Here is a 7,591-nt window from a genome sequence, read left to right as displayed (position 1 = left end):
AAATCAGATTGGACACCATCCATCAATATGGTCCACAAAAAAGTTGATCTGTTCGAACAGGTCGTTGAAAAAAACATAGCAGACCTACTAAAACATCCCCATAGGGTTAATCATAACCTCAGTAAAGCAGAAAGCGAAGCATTGAAAGGTTTAGAAAATAACCATGAATTGACAGTAAAGCCAGGAGACAAAGGGGGCAGCATAGTCCTGATGGATACAGGTGATTATGAAAATAGAATGATGCTTTTATTAGACAATCAAGCACATTATTGTAAATCTAGCAAGGAAGAATGGAACTCTTTGATCTCAAAGGTGGGAACACTATTGGATCAAGCTAAAGAGGACGAAATTATTTGTCAAGAAGAATATAGTTTTTTAAAAAATGAAAATCCAATCATTCCCGCACTCTATGGACTCCCTAAGGTCCATAAAGACCTAAAGGATCCCCCAATGCGACCTATCGTTTCCTGTATTAACTCCACTACAGAACCATTGAGTAAATATGTAGATAGATTTTTACAACCCTTAGTCATCTCACAGAAATCATACATCAAAGATACAACAAGTATGATAGAAAAGGTCGAAGGTCATCCTTTCAATCCACAATGCCAATGGTTAGTGACACTAGATATAGAGGCCCTCTACACTAACATCCCACAAGATGATACCATCAGAATGTTAGAGGGCCTCTTAAATACAGGAGACGGGGATCTTGACACCCATGCAAGTTTCATAGTAGAATGTACTAATATCATCCTCAAAAACAATATTTTTCTGTTTAAAAAAGACTTTTATAAGCAGATCAAGGGCACCAGCATGGGAGCCACCTGTGCTCCCAGCTTGGCATGCCTGTACGTGGCTAATTTCGAAAATAAACATATTTACAACAGTGCAGCGCCTTTTTTTGAAAATTTAATTTCTTGGTCACGGTTTATTGATGATATTTTTTTCATTTGGACCGGAACGGAAGAAACCCTTATTGACTTTATTACATGGTTGAATCTAGGCGACTCAAACCTACGGTTCACTAGTAAATATAGTAAGGAGAAAATCGAGTTTTTAGACATTAACATCACAAACAACAACGGTACATTAGAGGTCACTTTATTCACAAAGCCCACGGATCGCAATACTCTTTTGCATTATAGCAGCAACCACCCCAAAAGCCAGAAGGATAACATCCCCTTTGGGCAATATTTACGGATCAGGCGGAACTGTACGAATTTGCAGGACTTTAACAAGCATGCCGATGAATTATCAAATAAACTTAGAGATAGAGGGTATCCAAATCATTTAATAAAAAAAGCATACAAGAGAGCCAGGTACTATGACAGAGACTCTCTCTTTAATAAAAATAATGAGGGCCCCAAGAAAACAAATGAGAAATTGATATTTGTCACTAATCATACGGTTGTGAGCAACAAAGTGAAGAACATAATCAACAGGAATTGGTCACTTTTAGAGGAGAAAGATGGCACAAAACTAGAGAAACCGATGTTTAGTTTTAGAAGGAACAAAACAGTAAGGAACTGTTTAGTGCACACATATAAGGAAGACAGAAGCAAAACCCAAACCACCATTGATAGAAAACCATTACCCACGGGAAATTTCCCTTGTAATATGTGCATAAATTGTGACACCCTCATGAAAGTCAACAAAATAACCCACAATAACGTAACACACAATATAAGGAGCTTCATCAACTGCAAAACCAAAAATCTAATTTATCTTATTTTGTGCCCCTGTCAAAAAGTATATATAGGGGAAACATCCAGAGAATTAAAAACTCGGATCACAGAACATAGATCTGCAATTAGGACAAAGAAAAAAACAGCCCCTCTTGTTGAACATTGGCTTACCCACAACCACAGTGTAGAAGACCTAAAGTGGTGCGGGATAGAAGTAGTACAACAAAGCCTAAGAGGTGGGAATATGTAAACAAAAAGAAAGAAGAGAGAACAGTTTTTCATGTCCCTGTTTAACAGTTTCAGAACAGGCCTAAATAACAAAGAAGACTGGGAAAGATTATTATAAGAGAGAATGCTTAGCGGATTGCATGCAATGTAAATGATCTGTATACTGTCTTAAATATAGAAACTAGATATTCTCTCATACTTATGCGGACTGAGTTTCAGAATAAAATGTGTGTAACCTATCACATGCAAGTTAGTGATCGTATAGAATGTCTCGAGTTATAATAAGTAAATACGCTTATGCACAGATTTTTATTGACGGTAAAGTGTAAAGCCATAATTTTGGAACTTAAAACAATGTAAAGTATGAATTGCGGGGATTGAGTTTCAGAAAAACCATTATAAGAAAACAGGGGAAGCTCATTACATGCATTTTATATCTATTGTATAAAGGTTTAAGTGGTACAAATAGTGAAATATGTTATATAATTTTGCAGGTGGAATTCGTTTATTATTGATTCATCAATCACAAAAAATGCATACTGTCCTATATCATGTTCACACAGTACGACCATAGAATTATCATGTTTAAGGGAGATATATTTTCATGGGACATCCTCTATTGAACACATCCCAATGGATGTATAAATCTGCTCAGCAAGGGTCTATTCTTATAGTTCCAACCTAACATGCCACGACCTTTGGCATCACCAGATAGAAATCATTCTGTATTGGTTGATGAAATCTAACAATCTTTTAAAAGAACCAGTGTTGATAAACAGAATAAGGATTGCCTCATACAACAACGAACAACAGGTAAAAGATTAATTGTGATCGAACAGTATATTGCCAGCGCAAAACAATCTGTAAACAGAGCCATAGTAAACAACACCGTCATCCCGATTCAAAATGGCGGACGAGTCTTTTAAACAAACGGTAGTTCCTACTAAGACAAGGTTCCGAGGCTAAAATCCATTAGTTAGCCGATAAAATCTATCCCACATATGATTTATTTTGCGTATGAATTAATTATTTAACTAAAACGAACAACAAACACGTCGACTAAACTCACGGGTAAAATTATATATTTGCCACAATACCATTACGAACGGTCATCTAACCCGTAGCTCAATAATATCTACAATTAAAACGTCCTGTATGTAAAAATCAGGATTTATTAGGTTAGTAATAAAGTAAACTTTGAATGAAAAGTGCTTCCGGGTAAATACGGGTAGAGACAGTATAAAAACCGGAAGAGGAAGGTACTTCCACCATTATCGATGGAAACCCGGATACAGAGGAGCAGGGAGGCCGAATCAGCCAGCCAAGGTAAGCGACTTCGGAAAGAGATACTCCGTTCGTTTTTTCATAACCGAAGGCTTTAATAAGCCGCTTAACAAGCGGAAGCCTTAAATCCCTATATAGAGTAGCGCAACAAGAAGAGAATCCGGGGGGAACTTGTCAAAATCCATTTTGACAAGGTCCCTGCTAACTTAGTAGAAAAACCGGAAGCGTTAGAAAGCGGCCCAGGAAGCGGGAGCCCCATGCCTAAACGCATAAACTTAGCAGCGAGCATAACTCAGCAAGAACGGGACGTAAGGGGTCTTTATGATAACTATTGTTGCCCAGATGTAATACCCACGTGCCCAAACCTACTTAACAACAGTAATAGGGGTCGGCCAGTTGCAATAATAAGCAAAGCACGATCCTTACACAAGACTAATGCCTCCTTTAATATATTGACCCTACAGAATAAATATCGTCAAACAAACCACCCTTCGAGTACCACACCGAAGAGGGAACAAAAAAGAAGAACAAATCGTTTCTTTCCTGGTGAGTAGAATTTAACTCAAAATTAGAGGTATACGCACTTAATCAAGAAATAATATATCATAGAAAACATACCAGACTACCTCTATCACTCTTTTTAGTGATCCTAATTAAAAAAAGGAGTCAAAGAAAGTCCCAACAGAGAACAACCCACTTATCAAATATCGGTGGCTCCTCTGTACCGATAGAATGGAAAAGGCAACCATAACAAGGTAATAGTAAAAGAAACTACTGATTTCCATCAGCGTCAGTGTACTTTCCATAATAATTAGATTGTAAACAATTACCATTTCTCTCCTTCAATTTTCACAGAAGGTTTTGCTTTATTTGAACGGACACACTACTATAAAAGAGTGGTCTTGCCAACAACAAAGTCTCCAATTCAAAGGTACATGAAGAACTGGTAAATTAAGTCAAGTATCGTTAAATTCTAGAGGAAAAGACCTTATTAAATCTATACGAGCCTTGATTTTATAAAGGGGTGGGGATAGTGCTATGCAGTGCAGATAGAATATATAGAGAGTACAAATGAACTTGTATGTTGATGTACAGGAAAGGGTATCTAAAATATGTCGTTCTGTTCACAGATCTTTGTTATTAACCTAGTCAAAACACGTCCTGAAGAAGGTGAAATCATTCTAGCAACCACCGAAACGCCGCGTCGACTTTTGTCTTTTGACTTCTAATGATTTTGTACACTGTGTGACTTTTGTCTTTTGATGTTATTTGAAAATCACATAAACATTGATTTTATGGCTTTTAAAGTTTTTAAATCTAGAATGTAACCCTGGAAAGGGAGGTACCCAATAAATTGCATTATATTTTTTATATATATTTTAGTTTTTTCAGTTTCTTCCTGTGCTACCTATTACTATGAAGATCTAGATACTGCATAGAAACCCCAGCAGCCATGAGAACTTACCCCCAAATCTCAAAAATACACTGCCCATATACTTTGAACTCATTGGTCTAGTTACATTGACCAGTTAACACACAGGGTTTCTCTATTTTCTCTAACAACTCATCATCAGAATCGTTCAGATCATCTCTTAAACTTGAAGTCTCAATATTTTTATTTTTTCTTTAAATTTTGCCTCCTCTCTGATCTTCGGCAACTAAAACTGGGTACAAACCTTCCATCATCACAGCTCTTCTCCTTCTTTTCAATTTATCTTCCTTCCTCTCAAAAGGATATCCGAACATCATATTTGTGTATCTTCTGTTACCTGTAAATTTCTCTCTTTCGAATGCCTCAACTTCCCATTCCTCTAATGCTTCATACTGTGTAAGTCTGGGATTCGGCTCTAGTGCATTCATTCATTCAATCAAATTCTGCAATATCCTTACATTAAGCGAACCATGCTGTGGAAAAGCTATACCACCATCATCCTTTGTATATTCCACCCAATTCTCTAACCACATACATGTATGGTATCCTCGCTCCAACATCATAAAAGAAGCAGGCGTTCTTGGAGGTGGAATAGGAATTCCTTCTCTTGTCACAATTGGTTTACTCTTGTTAAAGAAATTCTTTCTTTTCTTACGCAACTTCATTTTTCTGACTCTTTTTCGCTAATGTATCTCAGCAAACAAGGAAACCTTTCTGTAAATCTACTTTTTCTATTTGTCAGTTCTCGTCCTATACCAGAGCGACTCACACCAACCGTCCAATCACGCTTTCTACGTATCTGCTATCTCGACCAATACTAGCGCGGCTTACACTATCCAACCAATCAGGGCTCAGTACACGCCCTCTTCCTGACCAATGCCAGCACAGATTTTTCTGTGACGTCAGTATTACTCCTGCTACTGACCCTCCCTTTACAAAATATTAAGGCAATATTTTTCTGAGTTTTCTTACTCAAAATTCTGTTAGTAACAATACAAAACAATGCTACTTTGTCTGCGCCACTAAATAGATAGTCTTCACTTTTTCAAAGAGAAATTCTTTACACAGCAAGCAAGAATAACGTCCAGTGCTATTTTACCCTTCAGACAAGCTCTGGGAGGACCTGGTACTCCTCTAGGGATAAGGCCAAAGTTCCACAAGCTGATTTTTTGGTTTTAAAGAGGTCTTGTTACTCCCCTCGGGATAAGGCTAGAGTTTCGGAAGTGCACCCTTCGCTATTTCAGACACTCTACTTTTATACGAAATGTCCTTAAATATAACACCTACAGCCCTGTGCAGCTTCAGTATTATAACAACAAAGTACTTCTGCAGTGTGATTTCTTTATCCACATTCTTCTGCCTACTTCAGGCTAAATTCCATTCCCGGTATTCCTCAGGGAACTCCGTACCTGTACTTCTAGACAACATAGAACAAGACACTAACTTTTCATGTTAAGAACATACAATCAATAATCAATATCATTACCAAACTAATCAATAATTTAACCATCTTCTGCTACCAGAAAACTGATCCAGCGCTACACCTAATCAGGGACCAGTACTCAATAACATCACATCCAAATGGCCCATACACATTTACCCCAATCCCTGATGCGTTGGGGGTCAAGTTTTAATGACGTATAGATCCGTTCTCTTCACAGGTTCATATTTACCAATTCTAAAAACATACTGTTATATCTTGAGTTTCCCTGCTGCTCAGCTTGTATGCATGTCATGTGGAATGTTGGGTGATTGGAATGTGAGTAGCTTATGAATGTCAGTTGAGTGAGGGCTGAGCAGCAGGACAGCTGCTCCTGATGGGGTTTCCTTTCTATCTTAACTAATTACCTTAAATAAAGTAACTTGATCAATCCAACTTGAAGTATCCATCATCTCTTTGAGTACAACATTTTGGCGACATTTGGGGACTGTTCTGTAAAGAATCAGCGCGTGCAACTTAAAGGAAGAAGACTATATAATGAAAACTTCATTGTAACCAAGGAGAGAAGGAAAAGGAATAAAGAAACGGTAGCACAAAGGTACTGCTGAAGAGGAGGAAAAAAAGACTAAAGGTAAAAGATTTTAAATTTGGATGTAAAGCGTGTGTGCAAAGCTGACTGGCAAACAAACCCCATCAGTGACCTGGACATCGGTCGCCCTGAAACCAAGGTTTGCCAGATTGAAATTGTTTAATTTACCAGCAGCAGTGTGAAGTATCACTGTGGTTTGCGTAATTGTCAGTTTAAAGCATCTTGACAAGGCAGAAGAGACTAACGCTGTGACTGTTAAAAGAAAAATAAAAACTTTGACAAGGCAGAAGAGACTAGCGCTGTGACTGTTAAAAGGAAAATAATACTTTAACTTTGGCAAGGCAGAAGAGATTAGCGCTGTAACTGTTAAAAAGGAAAGTGTGCCCCAAGCAGAGAATGGACTGAAACGGATTGAAATGCCCCAAGCAGAGAATGGACTGAAACGGATTAAAACAGTGAGTAAATGAAAATGTTGTTTGAGCAGAAGTAACGGGGACAGTCAGTTAAGTGTTTTTTTTTAAAAAGTAAGAGAAGAGCCTTGCTCGAGCAGTGAGACGCGAGCCTGAGCATCTTTTGAAATTGAAGGAAAGCCTGGCTCGAGCAGTGAGGCGCGAGCCAACTCCTCACTCACTGTTAGAATGTTCTTGACGGCGTCTTTCGAATCGGCACTGGTGAGGCTTGAGGCTTGAAGCTTGCTTGGAATTCAGTCGGCTGCGGAAGAAGTAATTGTCACGGCAGGAAGCGGTAGTGACGTAACCACGCTACGTGGCGGCCATCTTAGGTCAATTTTGTGTATTGGGTTACTAAGCAACGCGTCTCAAAGGAGCAACGCATCTGGGACTGTATTGCGTTATTGAGCAGCGCTCCTTGAAGGAGCAGCGCGTCTTGAGAAGCATCGTATTTCGTACAAGAAAACACCTTTAAGAGAA

The sequence above is a fragment of the Lissotriton vulgaris genome, chromosome 5, assembly GCF_964263255.1.
Source record: "Lissotriton vulgaris chromosome 5, aLisVul1.2, whole genome shotgun sequence".
Classification (NCBI taxonomy): Eukaryota; Metazoa; Chordata; class Amphibia; order Caudata; family Salamandridae; genus Lissotriton; species Lissotriton vulgaris.
Note: the sequence above shows the minus strand (reverse complement) of the source record.